A 22,125-nucleotide genomic window follows, 5' to 3' on the forward strand; every position below is an offset into this window, starting at 1 on the left:
TTTGTTGACTGGATTTATCTCCATCTTTATGCTCATGTCCTTGTTTAAGATTATTGTTATCACTTTTATTATCTTTAAAATCATGTTTTAATTCGCTTATCTCTTGTTTAACAATATTAATTTCATGTTGTAAATCATTAACAGTTAGTTCTTTATATTTCTTTTTATTAAATTTTTTCAAAGTTTTATCCTCTTTACTCTCAGTGAGAACATTAGTTTTAATAACATTGCAACAAGAACCTCTACTACCAATTTTAATATTAGGAGAATCAAAAGAATCATCAATATTTAGCATGTTAAATTTGTTTTTTAAATTACCAGGTTTTTCTTTACAGTCTTTACTAAAGTGTCCAGATTTACCTGACCTTTGTTTAACATATTTTTTAGAAACATTTTTCTTCTTAGCATAGAAATCATTAGGTTTAACAAAGTTATTTATGTACTTTTTATATTTTTTTATGGTTTTTATCATGTTTTTTACTTTTTTGCCTGGAAGGAGCAATAAGAGGCAAACCATATTGTTCACAGAAATTTCCCATTTCATATTTAGCTTTTCTTTTATCCTTTAATTGGTGTTTTAAAAATTTTTCATCATTACACATATTGATACCAAGTTTTTTAATAGTACTGAAAATATCACCATAGGTTAAAATCATTTTTACCCATTAATTCTTGTTTTACCTTATGAGCAAAGATAGGAGACAGACCGTCAATAAACTTTTCTTTCCAATAAGGCATATGACAATCTTTCCGGAGTATCACTCTGGAAGTAAAAACATCTTGATACCATCTGTAATCAGACATAGTTGGACAAGTCAAATTATTCAAATAATTAAAAACACGAGATAAAATATTGGATGGAGTACCAACGAAATGTTTGAGAATAGTATAGATCAAGGTATTGACACCATCAGGAATACCATGACCAATACTTTCATCAAAAATAGGCAAACCTTCATCATTCTTTTTAACAGCATGTTTAATAGACTCTCTGGATTCTTCAGTGATATACGAATCCCACCATCCACGAAGAGTACCAGAAAAACCAGTAACAAGCAAATTAACAATTTCAAGTTGATCAAGATCATGGTTATTTTGATAAGCAATACCAACCATAGACATGTGACTCATTTTATTAATGATTTCCTGTTCAGACAAACCATCAATATTCCATTCATAAATTTTATCAGCAGAGACAGAAAACTGTGTTTGAAAAGATCTCTCTTCAAACTGCATATCAGGAGGAGTGGGTTTTGGATACCAGTTTTTAGTAAAAGACATAGGTTTGGAGTTTCCAACAAATCTTTTAATTTCTGGGAAATCATCATCAAAGATTCTATTTGCAAAAACAGAAGAAACAGTATCAGAATCTGTATTTTCTTCAGAAACAATTTCTTTTTTGGAAATAGTTCAAGCAGCTGAAGTACTTGTAGAAGTACCCTCAGTTTTAACTTTTAAATCAAAAAGAATTTTTTCAACAATTTCAAGAGTCTTGGACTGAGAAGTTTTAAACATAACTTTTTCTCTTTGACTGGGTAAATCGATCAAAGGTTTCTCAGTTTTAACAGAAACAGATTTTCCAACAATTTTGAAAGGAGAGGCCTTCACTTCCTCTTTTGTCACTTCATCTTTCTTGGTAGTTATCACAATTGAGTCAAGAGGAGGATGACTAGACCTAATAATGGTTTTATCTATTTTAACAAAATTTGATTTCTTTATTACATTTAAATGTTGTTTTGAAACCTCATCTTTTGAAACATAATGGTTTTCAAGAAAATTAAAAAACAAAATATGTTTTTTCAATTGATTCATCTTTTCCAACCATTTTCTTTTAACACGGTCTTTTTCAGACTGAGCAAAATTATTTTGGTTCTTTTGGTTCTATTTTTTGCAAGCATAAATTCATCATACAAAGAAACCAAATCAACTTCAAAGTGTTCATCCAAAATAGTCAAAACTCGTAATTGATTTTGGTAAACAGGAGGATTTTCAACAGGGGGAGAATCAAAGTCAGATGGAGTAACAGAAACAGAGTCTTCTTCATCATTAACAGCAGCATTGTCATAAGGAGAGGAAGATTCAGCTTTAGTAGAATAGAAAGGAGTGCTAACTTGTGAATTACTACTGGAAACTCCTTTTAGCTTTAAATCAAAGGATTTTTCCAAATTCTTTTTCAAAAAATCATTGATCTCTCGATCTCTTTTTGAAATACTTTCAGATCCAGCAAAGGAATGTCTTCCTTCGTTGATCCTTAAGGGTGGATTGTTTTGAAAACTTATTTTAACAGTACCATCAAGATATTGTTGAATATGGGTGAGATCAAGTTCATCAAAAACAGGTTTAGTAGGAGGGGTTTCTTGTGCCAACAACCAATCATTAAGAAGTTTAACATCTTGTCATTGAATCATTTTTGGAACTTGAATTTTAGCATCAGGAGTTGAACACTGAATTAACATGGTTTTACCTGAAGGTTCTCTAGGAATCTTAGCACATGGATTCATTTGAGTACACATTAGTCTATAATAAATGCGATAAATCAAAGCAAAAGGCTTACTTCCTTCTTCCATGTGATAACTAGATGAAGAAATATTCAATGTCAAAGCTTTAACAATATTAGGATCATCCAAAGTAAGAGTAAGATCAGGATAACAGTTAAAATAAACAAGACCATCATACATAGAAGCAGTAATCATACCAAGAATGCTATCTTTAAAAATCTTAAATCTAGCATCTCTTAAACACATGAGAACAGAAGCATTAATACCCTTTCGGGTAAGTGGTTTAATAGCAACTTGAACCATACCAATATACAAATAACTAAATTTTTTAGCAGCAAGGAAGTCATTAATATTTCTTTTAGTGAACAAACAGCATTTTTCATGAACTTTAGAAATAGAGAAAATTTGTTCAATAGTTCTGGCTTTGTAAGCCGAATGAAAAGTACTTTCAACAAAACTAGTTTTATAAACAGTTTTAGTATCAACTTTAGGAATATTCCAATTACAAAAATCAGGGATCAACTCATTATCATCAATAGTGTGATCTTTTTCATTTACAATATCAGGAGGACAACTAGTCCTGGAGCTAATAGAGGAGTTGGATCTCCACAACCTATCCATACTATCCTAGGTTCAACACTCAGTTATCATGTTTTTCTCACAACCGTTGCATTTCGTAACACATACCCTAACCAACCTTATACCTCTCATGCCCTACACGCCCTCTCTTGGCTCAAACGGGCCTTACAGTTAGGTTCTAGGAATTCACTTTACGACTAGGGTGGCGCCAACGACGATAAGAAGGGAACACAACAACGGAATATCAAGCGTTCAGGTAGACACGGACAAGAAACAAAGACACAACAACACTACCACCGGCCAGAAAAGAGTGGCTCTAATACCATAAAGGGGGAAGGAGACGCATTGCTGAAGGGAAGAGACGGAAGCACAGTAAATATTGTAATGAAAATATTGTTCTTACTTTCAAGTTACTGAAGAATCCAGAGAATCTATTAAACATGCTGTTAAAAAGAATGATGAAGGTTTGCCTATTTTTGATGAAAGTATTGGTCGTGGTATTCCTGATGGTGTCAATACCTTGATCTATACTATTCTCAAACACTTTGTTGGTACTCCATCCAATATTTCATCTCATGTTTCTGATTATTTGAATAATTTGAGTTGTCCAACTATGTCTGATTACAGATGGTATCAAGATGTTTTTACTTCCAGAGTGATGCTCCGGAAAGATTGTCATAAGCCTTATTGGAAAGAAAAGTTTATTGACAGTCTGCCTCCTATCTTTGCTCATAAAGTAAAACAAGAATTAATGGGTAAAAATGATTCTATTGATTATGATAATTTAACCTATGGTGATATTTTCAGTACTATTAAAAAACTTGGTATCAATATGTGTAATGATGAAAAATGGCTAAAACACCAATTAAATAATAAAAGAAAAGCTAAATATGAAATGGGAAATTTCTGTGAACAATATGGTTTGCCTCCTCTTGCTCCTTCTAGGCAAAAATGTAAAAAACATGATAAAAGCCATAAAAATACAGAAATAACTTTGTTAAACCTAATGATTTCTATGCTAAGAAGAAAAATGTTTCTAAAAAATATGTTAAAAAGAGATCAGGTAAAGGTAAATGCTTTAACTATGGTAAACCTGGACACTTCAGTAAAGACTGTAAAGAAAAACCTGATAAGTTAAAAAATAAGTTCAACATGTTAAATATTGATGATAATGTGCAAGAAGAATTATTCAGAATCCTTGAATCAAACAACTCGTCTGATTCTTTGGAAGATGATTTTTCTTCTTCATCTGATTTTTGCTATCAATCTGTTGATGATTCTTCTGATTCTCCCAATATTAAAATTAGTTGTAGAGATTCTTGTTGCAATATTATTAAAACTATTAATACTCTCACCAAAATTGAAGAAGATGAAAAATTAATAATTCAACTAATAAATCAAATTCAAAATCCTGAATTGCAAAAAGAATATTTGGATAAATTTAAGAAAAATTTGATAAGAGATGAAACTGGTAAAAAACCAAAATCTACTATAAGCTTTGAAGAAACTTTGGAAAGATTTAATAAAAAGAAATCTAAAGAACTAACTGTTAATGATCTCCAACATGAAATTAATATTGTTAAACAAGAGATAAATGAATTAAAACATGAATTTAAAAGCATGAAAAGTGATAACAATAATCTCAAACAAGAGTTGATAATGTTAAAAATTGATAAAGATCTTAATAAATCCGATAATGAACAAGATAAACAAAATGAGCACAACGATGGAGATGAATCCAGTCAACAGGCTCTTCATTCTGATAAAGGTATTCCTGATACTTTCACTGATCCTCAACTTGCTTTTGTTAATAAAATACTTCCTCCAAAATGGTTTACAAAAGTTAAAATTGTTGTTTCTCCTGATTATCATTTCACTGTTATTGCTATGATTGATTCTGATGCAGATATGAACTGTATCCAAGAAGGATTAATTCCTTCAAAATATTTTGAAAAATCTACTGAAAGATTGGTTTTTGCTAATGGTTCTCAAATGAAAATTAAGTATGAATTGAATAATGCTCATGTGTGCCATGATAATGTTTGTTTCAAGATTCTTTCTGTTCTTGTCAAAAATATGACTAATAAAGTGATTCTTGGTCTGCCATTTATTAATGCTTTGTATCCCTTTCTTGTTGAACATGATGGAATTACTACTAATCCATTTGGACAGAAAGTAAAATTCAAATTTGCTTCAAAGTTTGAAATTGATATTGATAATCTGTCTTATAAGAAAGATTCTCCCATGAATGAACTTATTCAAGAACTAGTGATGAGTTCTTACCAATATTTCATTGATGATTTTAAAGGTAATTTTCATAGTACCAAAATGTTAAATACTATCCATTATCCTAACATTATCACTGATTCTTTGCAGGAATCGAACAATGATGCTTGGATAAATACCACTAATAAGTGGGATAATAACAATAATATTCATATTTATACCACTAGTAAGTGGATTATTATGGAAAAGAAAAATAAGGGAAAAGCTCCTACACAGGTCTATTCTCAAAACAAAAGAATCCCAGTGGGACCTTTTGCAATGCATGAAGGCGCATCTTCTAAGGTAAAACCCAGTGGATCAACATCCCTTCAAGGAGATGTCCCGGCAACGGTGACATATTCCAATGGTGATATGTTAATTGCTTTACAAGAAGTTTTGTCAAGAAATTTACAATTCCACAATGGAACCTATTTAGAATTACCAAATTCTATTAAATTCATCCTTGATAGCCTTCAATTTGCTTTTATTAGAAACCACCATGATCTTTTCCAAAAAACCCTCAGAAACCTTGAAATCCATCTTGTTAACCTTATTGCTCAAAATGAAGCTTATGTGAGCCACCAAGTTAACCCTATTTCAGAAAATGATCTTGTTTTAGAAAATAACTTTGCTTCAAAAAAAATGACATTGTTTCAAAAAATGAGGCTTTTGAAAGCCATCCTGTTAACCACCTAAATATCATAGATGAACCCAATACTAGTCAACTCTTTAGCAAAGAGGACATCCATTCAATGGATAAAAAGACTATTATGGGCACTGATTACACAAGATTGAGTCTTAAGACCCAATCTTTGTTGAAAAGTGCTATTGCCAACTTGCCAACAGACATACAATCTCGTATTCTGGAAAGCAAGGCTATGTTTAAGTCTTATGACTTATGATTCGAACATTTCAAGATACTTGTTACAACTGTTATTCTTGATCCTGCTAATTCAGATGATTTTAGTGACATCCTTCAACAAGCTGATTGGAAAGAACACTTTGGGAGTAGTTTCAGAGTGTATGAAAAGAAACACCCATTTCCTGGCCTTCTAGTCAATTATGATGATGGTTCAGATGATGTTAAGAGGAGTCCTAACTGGCTCTCCCAAATGTTTGAGTATGGCTTTATTAGGCTCATAAGACTAATAAGCCATGACCAAACCAGCCAGCTCCCACAAATCATTCAGACTGCTATTAAAAAATTTGAAAGTCCTTTTGTTTCGATCAGATGCTGGAGCACTTTGCCTCAATGGGAAAGAGATAACTGGATGAATGTCCAGCCCTCAAAACATCTCATTCTCATTAATGGATACACGCACCAAGGGCAATGGTATGAAGGAGACTCTTATTTATCCTTCAAAAATCCTTGGGCTCTCGCAGATTGCTGGAGTAATTATTTTAACAATCAAATTCGTGAGGTTGCTCAGAATTTATGGAAGAATTATCACTTTATGGGGAATTCAGATAGAATTTCTGTTTTTGGTCTGAGACCTTATGCTAATGCCATTCCTCATTTGCAGATAGCAAATCACTGTAATCCAAGAAGTTTTCTCATCCCGGGGAAAACTCCAACATTTGAGCCAATTCTATATTATGGATTCTATAATCAATATGCTATTTACCATGAGCATGAATGTGATTCTCCACAAGGTCCTTTTGATCCTTTTGATGGTTATCCATCTGATGCTCCTTCTACTGATTGATGAGTATATTCCTAAGGTCACTACTATTACAAGACTGGTGCTACTTTATTTGTCTGGCTTGCACAAAAGCCAAAATATTTTATTGTCCTTCACAAATATGTTGCGGAAAATCCGAAACTGATTCATGATACTCCGGATTCTGCGGAAGATTTTGATTCCCCTATTTGTCTAGCTTGCACAACGGCCATATTCAAAATGTGTCTGAAAAGCCACAAGCCATGAAATGATGATATATGAAGAGATGAGATGATGCTTCTGACAAAGACTTCAATAAAGCCAACAAAAGAAGTCATATTGGAGTCTTTTTAAAAAGAAAAGAGAATCTACGTACATGCATGATATTCCTATTGCCATGCTTCCTTTTGCCATGCTTCTCCTGACAATGTTTGGACCAAGAAAAAGACAAAAAGTTCAGAAGTTTTTAATTCAAAAGGTGGGAAAAACACTATTCACTTTTACTGTTCACGGATTACTGTTCACTGATTATTGTTCACTGACACTGTTCACTTTTCTTGTTCATGACACTGTTCACTTTGAAATTTTGCCTATTTAAGGGGGGTTGTCCCTTAAGTTTTGGAGTTTTTCAAGTCAAGTCAAGTTTAGTTTAGATTTCTCTTCCCTTAGAACTAGCCTTCTTAGAGAGAGAACTCACCCTACTTCCACTACTACTACCTTGTTCACTACAAACTTTGTAATCCTACAAACCTTGTAACTAGGACTCCTCCTGATATGCAGTTTGAAGAGAGATCTTTTCAAACACAGTTTTCTGTCTCTGCTGATAAGCTTTATGAATGGAATATTGATGGTTTGTCTAAACAGGAAATCATTAATAAAATGAGTCATATGTCTATGGTTGGTATTGCTTATCAAAATAACCATGAATGAAAACATGTCTCATTCCTGGTTTGTTAACTTTGACAAAAATTTCACTGGTTATTTGCCTCTTTGGTTCAACCATTGGTGGACCCAATTTGGTCCTATTACTGAAATATTTCCTACGCCACTGCTTGATGCTTTCGAATGATTCAAGAAATGTTATAGGTGTGATGCTTATGGAGCCAAATTTCCTGTTTTGCTTCATTTTGTTAAAAAATATAAAATACCTTGGATATTAAAATAGCAATATGAGAAATACGGTGATGTTCTCTCTAGGCATTGGTATGTAAAATGGTGGGGGCAAATTCCCTCACACTCAACGTATTATTGCCACTATTGCCACTATTTCCAGAGAATCTTCATCTGCTGCTGCTTTGCCCATTGCAAAGGATCATTCCCTTGCTCAAACCCCTGCCCCTGTTGATGCTCCCTCTTCTTCCTCCAACAAGAATGTTAAGTCTCCAGCAAAGAATAAGAGCTCCCCTATTGACAATTTGCGAAAAAATCCTGATGCTCTTCTAGCTTTACTCAAATGGGCAGAAGAAGCTGTTGCTAATCAAGAAGAATCCAAAGCCTCTTCAGAAGAATCTGTTGCCCATAACCCCTATTTCCCATATGATCAAGAGCTGTTTGGACATGATGAGGATAACACTCCAGATCTTCAAGAAGATTGAGCTTATTTGTCTGGCCTGCATAAAGGCCAAATGCTACACTGTTTACTTATTAGTGAACTTTCACTGTTATTTTCCACTTCTGATGATAATGTTCTGAAAAGATGATTCTCCATGTTTCCCGTGACTTTTAGTCACACCAAGATTGCTTTCAGCAAATTATTACTGTTAACTTTTACTTTCCACTGTTAACTTTTACTGTTCACAAGTACTGTTTACTCAGAACTTTGCCTATTTAAGGGGGGATGTCCCTTAAGAGTTTTTCAAGTCAAGTTTAGTTCAGATTTCTCTTCCCTTAGAACTAGCCTTCTTAGAGAGAGAACTCACCCTACTTCCACCACTACTACCTTGTTCATCCTTGTTCACTACAAACTTTGTAATCCTACAAACCTTGTAACTAGGACTAGTTCAAGCTTTGTAATTGTCAACCTGTAACTGTTGAGATCTTGTATTCACTACTACTGTAAGTGTTTATCCTACTTTCAATAACAAGTATTTTCAATTTTATGTTCATTATTCTACTTGTTGCTACCGCCACCTTGGACGGATTACCGCCATACCGGACGGTTCTAAATTGCTTTCATCTACTTTGAACTATTGTTTTCATTTACTTTGAGTTATTTTCACATATACTTGGCGGGTTCTACTGCCTTATAATTGTTCTTACTTTCAAGCTATTTATTGTTCTTACTTTCAAGTTACGTACATTATTTTCATTACAATATTTACTGTGCTTCTGTCTCTTCCCTTCAGCAGTGCGTCCCCTTCCCCCTTATATATATATATATATATATATATATATATATATATGCGCATGATTGAAAGAAATTGGTCTCTAAAGTTTGATATATGTACCTCCATGTATCCTTTATGTTGAAAGGCTTTTAATTGTAAAATTCTTACCAATGTTTTTGGTGTTGCATTGCAGATGCTAATAAATTGAAAGACTATATGGAAACCTACTAGTACTACTACTCAAGAAGAAGTATCAGTTGATGCTCTTTACCCATGACTCTACTCATTAACGTATTTCAAAAAACAAAATAAGAGTAGTGCTAGATATGCACTAAGAAATAAAAGAAAATCAGTTGATGATCTGAATCCTTTATATTGATTATTGTTTCAAATAATATTGCCTATTTTATATGGTTGCTTTATTAGTCAACTTTTGCTATTTCATTTTTTATATTACTTTTCGTGAAAAATATGGAATTAATAGAAGATGTGAAGTACGAGGCAAGCCAGGAAATTAATCTAAGGGGTGAAGCTAATTAAGTAAAAAAAAAAAAAAAAAATCTTAGATAAAAAAAATCCATACCCAAAACAAATACTTTATTTTACATATGGGGCTCAATAATTTGTGGCCCTAACCCATTTTTACATTGGGGCCCAAGGCCCGTGCCGAGGATGGATATAGCCGAGGATGGGTAATAAAAGTCCAAATAGTCTTGAGATACAACCGAGGATGATTTTGTCCTCGGCATATCCGAGGCCCCCCTGGAAGAAAGGGCAAAAATGGTATAGGAACAGTTTGAGAAAAAATCTAAAATATCTATGTCAATAGAGAAGAAGACGCTGGATAGTATAACGACTAAAGACAAGGGGAAAGTTGTCATTACTACCATTCAATACTCTGCACCTGACAGAGCCATGCTCTTCAGCTTTTACAACCACCCCCAACCACTCTAGGTAGGGCTGACAGGACAGGTTATAAATCCTGGGAAATTGGGCTTATATGTGGATGCTGGTGAGAGGATAAATGCCAGTATAAAAGGATAAGAAAGGCAGTGTGAGAAAGGGGGGGGGACATCCCGTCCTCCCAGCCATGGTGTCCTAGAAACGAGGAGAATAATAAGAGCATAGAGCTCCCCAGACTCCTCGGACGAGATTCGCTGACCGAAGCCAACCCGAACTACCGTCCAGTGACCAAGGCCTAGCCTTTCAAATCCACGCTCTACAAATGATATTATTTGGGCCTTTTTACATGCGAACCCAACATTATTATGGGTCGTTACAAAATTGTGTCCTTACATTACATATTAACTTTTAATTTTTAATCTAATAAAGTTGTGTTTTATGCTCTTTCATTGTATTAAAATTATTTATAATTGATTCTAAACTAAATTTTCAAACCAACTCTCTTTCACATCTTTGAGCCTTTTTAAAGAATTCAACATAGCAGAAGATTGTGGAATAGTTAAGATTGTTTTTATAAATTATTTATAAAAAAAAAGTTTATTTGAGAGAAAATATGTTAAAGTATCAATTACAGATTAGGTACAATTAAATAATTGTTTTTAAGTATCTCAAAAATTCTTACATTTATCATATATATATATATATATATATATATACATACATATATAGATAATAATTCTACAACTCACTTACTAGTTACTACCCAGTATGCAATATCTCTATTTACTAAATGCCAATTTTTTATTTTGAGGAATCGGTAAGTTCTAAATACCAAATATCAATAAGTAGTGCAATATAAAGTATAAACAACAGTAATGTATATTATATATTACATAATATTTACATGAACCAACAATAATATATATATTCTCTTTCTCGGCCTAGCTTTCTCTCTGAGAAACTAGGCTATAGAAAGTAGAAACCCTATTATCTTTTTCAAAACGATATCCCTCTCCCTCTGTTAACACGGTTAGCAATAGAGCTTGTTGGTTTTATTTTTTCGTGGGTTTAGGGAAACACTTCTCTCTCTTTCTTTCTTCCTTTCTACGTCCCTTCTACACTAGCCTCTCAAATCTGACCATGGACGAAGTACTCAATGAATGGAAAAAACTATCCCTCACTACCGAGGAAGGTACCAAACTTAGTCTGACAAAGTCCAAAAATTTGAGTAAAAAAGAATACGTTCTTGCAGCGAAGTTTCTAACAAAACATGCCCTAAACGTGGATGCAATTGGGAGAACATTCAAACCCTTATGGAAGGCCAGGATCGAGTTTAAGATTAAAGAAGTAGGAGACCACATTCTATTATTTGTTTTCGAACTTGAGACAGATGCGGAATAAGTACTAGCTCAAGAACCGTGGTCGTTTGATAAGCATCTCATTCTTCTCCAAAGATATGATTATTCGATTCCGGCCAAATAGTTACGTTTTACAAAGATCATGTTTTGGGTGCAAATACATGGTCTACCAATGAGAATGTTAGACCCCGAAACAACCATTGAATTAGGAGAAACCCTTGGAGAGGTGTCAACTGAGGAAGTAAAGAAGGAGATGGTGGGGGGTGATTTTGTACGGGTTAGGGTGAAAATAGATGTCTCAAAACCTTTGTGTCGAGGTCGAAGAGTTATTTTGGACAAAGACACCGAGACTTGGGTCTCTTTCAAATATGAGAAGCTCTTCTATTACTGGTGTGGCGGTATGGTGTCTCATGATGAGAAAGAGTGCGAAAAATGGCTTGTTAGGAAAGAATCAAATACTCAAGCAAAGCAGGAATATGGAGCATGGTTGCGGGCTATTCCTTTCAATCCAGGGAAGCCCCCGTATATGACTGTGTCAGGTCTTGGCAATGGGCTTGGAGGTGTCACCACGCAGACTTCTGAAAACAAGAATAGGGTGGAAGAGGAGTCACCGCTGGTGACCTCACAGGGTGGACCTGCCCCGGAACAATTCAGTAATGCTCAATCCAACGTGGACCTTCCTCAGGCTTCTCATATGGATACTGTGGATTTCATGGAGGATTTGGTGCAGATTTCACATCCTACTTTATCTCCAATTAAAGGGGTAATAAATTCCATTCCAAATTCCTCTCCCTCCCATATCTGTCCACAAGATTTCGAAAATCAAATAGATGAGATTGATTTGGCTTTGAAGAAGTTTGACCCCCACACACCGTCAAAATTTAATATGCCAACTGTCACCCCCACACACTCAAATCCCGTTAGAGACAAATCAGGGACAATTATTGATATTTTAGGAGATGAGGTACAAAGTAATTCTCCTCAAGTGATCAACAAATCACCCCACATGATACCATTGCACCTTGCACGTGGAAGAGGTTAGCACGAAATAATATACCACCAGAGACTTCTATTCACCACCCTGTAGCACACAAAAGAACCAAGGAGCTTGATGAGGGAGCCCATCCTGAGTTACCAACGAAGAAGATCTTGGTTTCAAAAGATGATGATACGAAAAATTTATTAGTGGAGGCTGCCAAGCAGCCCCGCCAAGAACCATGAGCATTATAGTTTGGAACTGCCATGGGCTTGGGAACTTGCGGATAGGAAAAGAGCTTGAAGTAGTGATTTGAGCAAAAAATCCCTCCGTTGTGTTTATAGCCGAATTGTGGGTGGATGAAGTAAGGCTACAAGAGATCAAACACAAAATTGAATTTGATAATTTATTTTTTGTTGAGAGAAATAATAATGGTGGGGGTCTAGCACTCTTTTGGCGAAATTCAATTGACTTACACATTGATTCTTTCTCACCAAACCATATAGACTCCATCATCAATAAAGGGAAGGAGGAGGTATGGAGATTCACAGGCTTTTATGGCGAACCAATGACGCATAAAAGAATTGAGTCATGGGATAAGCTTCGACACCTTCATAACAAATTTAATCTCCCTTGGCTGTGTGCCGGGGATTTTAATGAGATCATGAGAAGCTTTAAGAAATTGTGAGGGAGTAGCAGAAGCCAAACACAAATGCAACTATTCTGGGATGTAGTGGATGAGTGTGGATTTATCGATCTTGGTTTTTCAGGCCCCTGGTATACATGGCAGAAACACTTTTCTGCAAGTCACTTGATATGGGAGAGACTTGATCTTGCTTTGGCTACTAACGATTGGCTTTTGGGATTTGCAGGTACAAATGTCCACCATCTCAAGTCAGAATCTTCGAACCACAGTCCACTATGGATTGATATGGCGGGCCTAGAAATTCAATCCATCTCCAAACCGTTTAGGTTCGAAGAGGTGTGGCTGTCTGATCACACATGTTCGGAGGTTGTTGAAGCAATATGGGAAGCAGGGGAAGTGGACGATCTAGCAGCTTAATTCATTGGGAAAATTGATAAATGTGGTCGAGAACTAAAAAGATGCACTTCGGCAACATCAAGAAAATGTTGAAGGAAAAAAGAAAGGAGTTGGCTGAAGCTGAAAAGGAGGCACTGGGCACTGGACAAAATTTCCAAATACAGAAACTAAAGAATGAGATTTCGGGTTATGGTTTCAAAGGTCAAAGGTGCTTTGGGGTACACAGGGTGGTCGAAACTCAAAGTATTTTCACAACCGGGCCACTCAACGATTGCGAAAGAACACCATTCAAAAGCTTCGGTCATCAAGTGGACAATGGAATTCTAGCAATGATGAGGTAGTTGAGATACTCTTAGGCTACTTCTAGGAGATGTACACTTCGGCCAATCAGTCCCCATGTGATGCACCAACAGTGTCTATTGAAAAGGTCATCAGCTTAGACTTGAACAACCAGCTTGCACAGGACTTTACTGCATGGGAGGTTTAGAAAGCAATAAAAGAAATGGCCCCTCTCAAAGCCCCAAGACTAAACAGAATGCCTCCATTGTTTTACCAACATTATTAGGGCACAATTGGTAATGATGTTACTCAATCTATATTACATTTCCTTAATTCAGCATATCTTCTTGATAATCTCAACCACACTTTTATTACCCTCATCCCCAAAAAAAATTCTCACGAAGATGCTTCAGATTTTAGACCCATCAACCTTTGCAATGTTTTATATAAAATATTTTCAAAGGTCTTGGCAAATATAATTAAGAAAATTCTTCCAAAGATTATTTATGAACATCAATGTGCATTTACTAAAAGCAGATTAATTTCTGACAATATTCTTGTTGCTTTCGAATCTCTCCATAGTATGCAGAAACATGTGGGCTAGGAAGATTAAATGACCATCAAATTAGACATGAGCAAAGCATATGACAAGGCAGAATGGTCATATCTTGAATCAGTTATGAGACATGTGGGATTTACCGAAAGATGGATTAAACTCTTGATGCTATGTGTCAAGACAATTTCTTATTCTATATTGGTGAATGGAGAGCCAAAAGGAATGATATACCTTACCTGAGGTATCCGTCAAGGAGATCCACTATCACTATTCCTTTTTCTGCTTTGTAAAGAAGGATTAAATGGTCTCATCAATAAGGCAGCAGAGAAAGGTGATATTAAGGGTTATGCCCTATGCAAAAATAGCCCCAGACTAACCCATCTCTTTTTTGCAGATAATAGTCTCTTATTTTGCAAGGCAACAATTCGGGAATGCCAACAAATTTTGGATATACTAGAGACTAATGGCAGGTGCTCAAGTCAACAAATCAATAAAACAAAAACCACCATCTTTTTCCACCTCAGAGGAAGTCAAAAACCACATCAAATTTGCTTTGGATGTGCCAATGATCTTACAGTATGAGAAGTACTTGGGGTTACCATCCTTGGTGGGGAAAAATAAAAAGGCCAGTTTCAACTACATTAAGGAAAGAGTCTGGAAAAAAAATTCAAGGGTGGAAGGAAAAGCTTTTGTCTTAAGTGGGTAGAGAAATTTTTATCAAGGTCGTAGTTCAAGCAATCCTAACCTACACAATGAGCTGCTTTAAACTCCCTTTGGGGCTTTGCGGAGATATCGAGAGCCTCATAAGAAAATTTTGGTGGGGCCAAAAAGGTGACCGAAGGAAGGTACATTGGGTTAAGTGGGACACCCTTTGTATACCCAAGTCGGAAGGGGGCATGGGGTTTAAAGACTTGGCCAATTTCAATGATGCTCTCTTAGCCAAGCAAGCGTGGCGATTACTTCACCAAAAAAATTCTCTATTTTATAGAGTTTTTAAGGTAAGGTTTTTTCCACATTGCTCTATCCTAGAAGCTCCTTATTTAAGTTCGGGGTCATATGCATGGCATAGCATATTGAAAGGGCGAGATCTATTGTTGAAGGGAGCCCGGTGGAGAGTGGGTTGTGGTGATGCCATAAGTGTGTGGAACGATGCTTGGCTGCCATCAAATGTTCATCCGAGAATTGAATCTCAAGTGGTACCAAGTTTTGAGGATATGAAAGTTTCTGCCCTCATAGACCCAGCCACAAAGAAGTGGGACTCCAACATGCTGAACGGACTCTTCACCACCCAGGAGGCAAAGTTGATTTCAAGCATTCCATTGTGTCTTAATGTAGTGGAGGATGTTATTGTTTGGCCTTTTACTCCATCAGGTACCTACACGGTGAGATCAAGTACAAGGTTCCTCACCTTTACCCAAGCTCCATGTCAACCCGTTGTGTTAGCCCAGCCTGATAATGAAGTGTGGAAATTAATCTGGAGTATTAATGTGCAAAGCAAAGTTCGAAATTTCTTATGGAGGTCTTGCCACAATGCTTTATCGGTGAAACAAAACTTGCGACGAAGGTACATCTTAAATGAAGATATCTGTGAACTTTACAAGCTTGAGACTAAATTAGTATTCCATGCACTCTGGGGGTGCTCATAACTCACACAGGTTTGGGACTCAATTCCTTCATTTTTGTTCCGTCAGACAAGGGTATTTTCCTCCATCCAAGAAGTGCTCACTTATACAAACAAAGAACAAAAAAATTCGGAGTTGCTGGCCTCAATTATGTGGACTCTTTGGCATCACAGAAACCAGGTTTGAACCTCACCTAAGGATTATTCGCTCATGTAGGCGACACCAACACCGCTTCAAGCGCTGGCAGACTTTCAACAGGCTAATTCCATTGATGCATCGCAAAACAGAGGCTCTATTCAATCCTAGATTCGATGGTCACCACCTGCAGATGGAGAAATTAAAGTTAATTTTGATGGAGCTCAATTCAGAGATATGGGCAAAGCAGGTTTGGGAGTCATTATCTGAGACAGCAAAGGACAAGCACTTGCTTCTCTGTCTGTGCAAGCAAGTCTTCCATTCTCTCCAGAAATAGTCAAAGCTATGGTAGCAGCTAGAGCAATTTCTTTTGCATAAGGGCTCGGCTTCACCTCCTTCATACTAGAGGGGGACTCTGCAAATATTATAAAAGCTCTGAAGTCTGATAAGGAATCCTTTTCCCCATTTGGTCATATCCTTAGCTCGGCAAAATCGATGGTGGTGGTTGGAAGTAGCATTAGGTATTCTCATGTTGGTTGAATCGGTAATATTGTAGCACATAACCTAGCTCAGCACGCTAGACATGTTAAAGGTTTTTCAGTGTGGACGGAGAATGTTCCTTCACACCTTTCTCATGTACTTTTTGCCCATCACGACTGATTTTTCTTAATGAAGTTCAAGGTCATGCTTCTTAAAAAAAAAAACCAATAATATATATATTTTTAGAGAGTTTCAACTTATGACGTTCGCTCCTAATGATAGTTCTTTATCATCAAATCAAGATACCAATCAGTTTTTGGTCTAGAAGGAAATTGAACTTCAGATCTCTTATACAACCATCAGAGACTTTACTAATTGAGCTAACTGGAACCCACTAACAATAATGTATATAGTATTAAAATATTGTTTTTTTTTTTTTTGAAAAGACCGATAACTTTATTAAGATGAAGATAAATACAATACATCCTGAGCCAAAGTTGACTCAATGACAATTGGATCCTCCTCTACCCAAGTTAAAAAAACTACTAATGCCTTTGGCATATTGAGCTAAAATTTGCGCGGGTTTATTACCTCTACGCCTAACATGGGACACAACCACAGATCTAAAATCTTGCAGTCTATGACAAATCCCAGTGACAACATTAGAGATGGCTACCAGTGGACTACACAGACCTTGAATAGCAATAGAGAGTATAAGTGAGTCGCTCTTAAAGTGCGCATCCTGAATACCAACATCCCAGGCTAACTCCACAGCTTCCTCCGTTGCTTTCACTTCAGCTTCCAAAGGCCTCAAGGGTAATGACGCCTCTTGCTTAACACAGCCACTACCCTGCCTTCATGATCACGAATAACCATGCCCACCCCTGTTGCCCGTTGTTGAATAAAAACCACCCTATCTGTGTTGATTGATCCATAGTTCTACTTCTTTCACAAATGATCTTGAAGGTTGAAAGTTTGCCACCTTAATAATCATACTAGCCGTTTGATCAGCTTTCCCTTGCCGAACTTGATTCTGATTGAACCAAATGCTCCAAGCAATAGTGATGACTAATTCCAGGATTTCGTCGCCGACATGCTACACAAACTTTAAATGCCATAAAAGATCAATGAACTCATTGAAATGCACCCCACTTGAGTCAATCGGAACTCCAGAGGTTGTCCATATTTCTCAAGTTTTCTGACATTTCCAGAATAGGTGCCCACTGCTTTCTACTTTTAGTCTGCAAGCCTCACACTTTGGATTGTCTAAGACTTTCTGATGACAGAGGATGGCTTTGGTTGAAAGTATATTGTGGCTTGCACGCCATGCAAAGCTTTTAATCTTATTTGGAACGTTAAGGTGCCACGAAGATTTCCAAAATGCGCCACTGTTTTGCCCATTGGAAGGTCTATAGCCTCCAAGAACTGGACCAAAAGTGGAGGACAAAGCAACCTTGTATGCGTTGTGAACCATGAAATGTCATTTGGGTAATAAGCACATACCAATCGATTAGTTGATAGCCTTTCACTCAGGTGGATTCCCAAAATTGTGGTGGCATCATCGGGAGAGAAAGCCTATCTAATCATGTAGATATGCCAACATTTATCCAAAGGGACAATGAGGGAGTTCACCTTTGCATCAAAAGGCAGTCCAGCCAGTGGTGAAGTGAGCTTGAAAGTGGATGGATTTGGAAGCCATCTATCATGCCTGACCCTAATAGATTCTCCATTGCCCATTTGCCACCGATGACCATTTCGGACAATTGATTGAGCCGAGAGAACGCTTCTCTAAGCATATGATGGGTGGTGACCTAATTCAACAAATAGGAAGTCACCATGAGGGAAGTATCTAGCTTTAAACACTCAGTAAACCAAAGAATTTGTGCATGTTTGTAAGCACTAGCCTTGCTTTGCCAATAGGGTAGTATTGAATGCCCTTAAATCTCGAAACCCCAAACCTCCTTCTTCCTTAGGTAGACACATCTTGTCCCAATGGAGGCATTCCATTTCATTATATATTTTAGTTTTACGAAGAATTTCTCTGGGATTTTGTTATATTGTTTTTTTGTCATTCCTTGATCCATAGAAACAAAAGCACCTAAGCCATTATAAATCTCACTTAATTATTGTTTTGTTTGCAAGATTGATGTATATCAAATTCATGTAAAAATATTCTCAAGTGAATGCCATGAGCTAAAGAAAAACTTAAAACTTAAGTTTCTCTTTAGAACTTGTTATGATCCTAATGTCTCACGTGGTTTAAGTGTAAGCTTAACCGTGTGTATATAAATTCTTGGGCACCATTCCTTTGCATGTTGGTTATCAAAAGTGAGTTCTACTCATGGATTTGTATCATTTGGTATCAAAGACAACCTCCAAGTCAAGTAGTCAAACATAGCTCGTTTGTACTAAGGTCAGCAAAAATATGACCACTATACAACCAAATAGGTATTATTCTGATTTTCTAATTCTCTCCATCCACTCTACAAGTGTGACCACTCTAGTTCTACTTAAACTTTTTTAAATGGCTAGATTGTTTGTTTTTGGTAAAATTGGTTAATTTGACTCTTTTTTTTTTTTTTTTAGTTTTGCTATTGGTAATTTTTGTTGTTGGGCTAATTTTTTTTGGGCTCTTTAATTTTGTTTTAGACTTCAAATCTTTAAAAAAAAAAAAAAAATGGTAAACTACAAAGTTGGTCCCTATCCTTTACACCACATGTCAATTTGGTCCTTAACTTTTCAATTGTGTCAATTTGGTTCCTAACCTTTTTAGGATTATGTCAATTTAGTCTTTGTCATTATCTTTTAGATAAAAAAAATTGATGTGTCAAACGGAATAATAAAAAAATATTTTTCATGCCACATCAATGGTCAACTATATCAACTCGATAAAAATAAACCCAAATTAAAATATTCAAACATGAGATAAGTTTGGGGAAAATTCTAAATCCCTAACTTCTTCTCTCTCGTCTGATTCATCTTCCCTCTCTTCTCCCTCACCCTCACTTTCACTTGAGTCAAGATCAAGTTGTAGATAACGATTTAATCAATTTGCAGTAGATTCGTGGTTTACATCTATCTAATGATTAGTTTGTGGCTTACAAAGGAGTCCTTGGGTTGCCTCTACTCTTTGTCCATTTAATAGATAACAGCAGAGATTAAATTAACATAACAATGAAAAGGATAGAGACTAAATTGACACAATTGAAAAGTTAGGGACCAAATTGACATATGGTGTAAAAGATAGAGACTAACTTTGTAATTTACCCAAAAAAAAAAAAAAAATCTAGCCTTTAAAAGGATCGATGACATTGTTAGGGGGAGCAAGTGTAATTTTATGAAGCTAAATTGCTAAAATTAGATCATATATATATATATATATATATATATATTAGTATTTAAAAAAAAAAATTGGGAGGGGAGCATTCCTCCCCCCCCCCCCCCCCCCGGCTAAAGTAGGGAGACATCATAATCATGAAAATCTAAATAAGTATTAACAAACTATCAACAAGTGGGTTAGCTTAACTGATAAAGTCTTTTGTTATTGAATAAGAGATCTGGGGTTCAAACTCCGTCTATACCAAATACCAATAAGTTTCTTGGCTTGATGATAAAGAATAATCTTCATTAAGTTGACGCCATAATATGAAATACAATCCCATCGATCAAAAAAAAAAAAATTATCAACAATTATATATATTTCAATGCAATTATCTATCAGAATGAAAAGTCCCGCGTTATTTTATAAGAAATCATCTATGATTAATTTCATACTAAATAGTGCAACAATTTCCTTTTCAATGTACAAAATCAAAGAGTCCATAAAAATCACATTCCATTTTGTTACAAAGCCTATAGTTTTAACGATATTTGTAGCCGAAAATGATCGCTCTGTAGTTATAGTTGAAAATGAAACAATAAGAACAAGTATAACCACTTTATAAGTAAGTTGGTAGTATTTTGATTTTCTAGTGCTCACTAGCCATTTATATGATTTAGAATTTAATTGGATTTATATTTTTCGGTTTTTACACCCAATAATTCACTTGTCATAAAAATTAAAAAATTAGATGGATACATAGTGCGAAATTGGACTCCAATTGAAATCCAATTTAGAATCTAATTGGATTTGAACTCTTTAATTTTTATACTCAATAATTCACTTGGCACAAAAATTAAAAATTAGATGGGACATGTTAGAGTCCAATTTAGAATCTAATAGGATTTGGACTCTTCGATTTTCATATTCAATAATTTACTTAGCACAAAAATTAAAATTTAGATAGGACACGTTGGAGTCCAATTTTGAATCTAATTAAATTTGGACTCTTCGATTTTTATACTCAATAATTCACTTGACATAAGAATTAAAAATTAGATGAGACATATGGCACAAAAATTGAGAATCCAATTAAAATTTAATTGAATTTTCTCTAAGTTTTGGTTTTTAATATATATATATATATATATATACACTATTTATAACAGGATTCCCCTTTTTGGAATGGACTTTTATGTAGTTCAGAAATACCCCTAGACCTTACATTTAACAGGAACAAAACTTGGGAACAATCTGGTAAAAATATATCTCCAACTCCACTTAATATATTTACAAAATAGGATACTCCCCTACTAATCAATTTCTTCAAAACAAACTTATTCAAAATTTAAAAAAAAAAAAACTTTATCAAGACTCATCGATTCTTTTATTTAATATTTGGATGTGTCATAATTTAAAAATTGAAATGAATGGAAAATTACGATATTAGACCAAAAATAAAGTCTTATAGCATTTGCGTGTGAGTGGGGCTAGTGTGTGTGTGTATATATAGATACATACTTGTTACAATTGTTTCTAAATAAAGAACATTTTCAAAATAAAAATTAACAAAAAATTTTAAATTGATAATTATTAATTGAAAAGGAGATTTAACAAAAATTTAACTAGTATATAGTCTACTAATCTTTCATGTTAATAAGCATTTGAGTTAAAATTTAGAATTAGTAATTAAATATATATAAAAACTTAATTTTCTTAGTTTTATTTTCATGTGTGTTTTAATAAGTATTATTGTTTACTTAAAAAAAAAATTTCTTCATAGTTTTATTTTTTTTTAAAAAAAATTCTCATTTGAGTTATTTTCTTGATCTCAAATTATAGAAGAAATTATAGAAGGAATTGTGTTTGAAGCAAATTATAAACGTTAAGTTATTATTTATTTTAATTTGAATCAACAACATAGATTAGGGATGGCAATTTTTCCCCGCCCCACTTAACCCGCCCCTCCCCGCTTCGTCCCAGGCGGGTTTTCCCCGTCTCGCAAAGGTAGTGGGGCGGAGATAGGGCAAGATTTTAGCCCAGCATCACGGGGCAGGGCGGGGATGGGTTTAGACCTTTTAGACCCACCCCGCCTAACCCCTTCCCGTCCCTGCCCCGCCACACA

This window comes from Quercus lobata, chromosome 2 (assembly GCF_001633185.2).
Source record: "Quercus lobata isolate SW786 chromosome 2, ValleyOak3.0 Primary Assembly, whole genome shotgun sequence".
Lineage (NCBI taxonomy): Eukaryota > Viridiplantae > Streptophyta > Magnoliopsida > Fagales > Fagaceae > Quercus > Quercus lobata.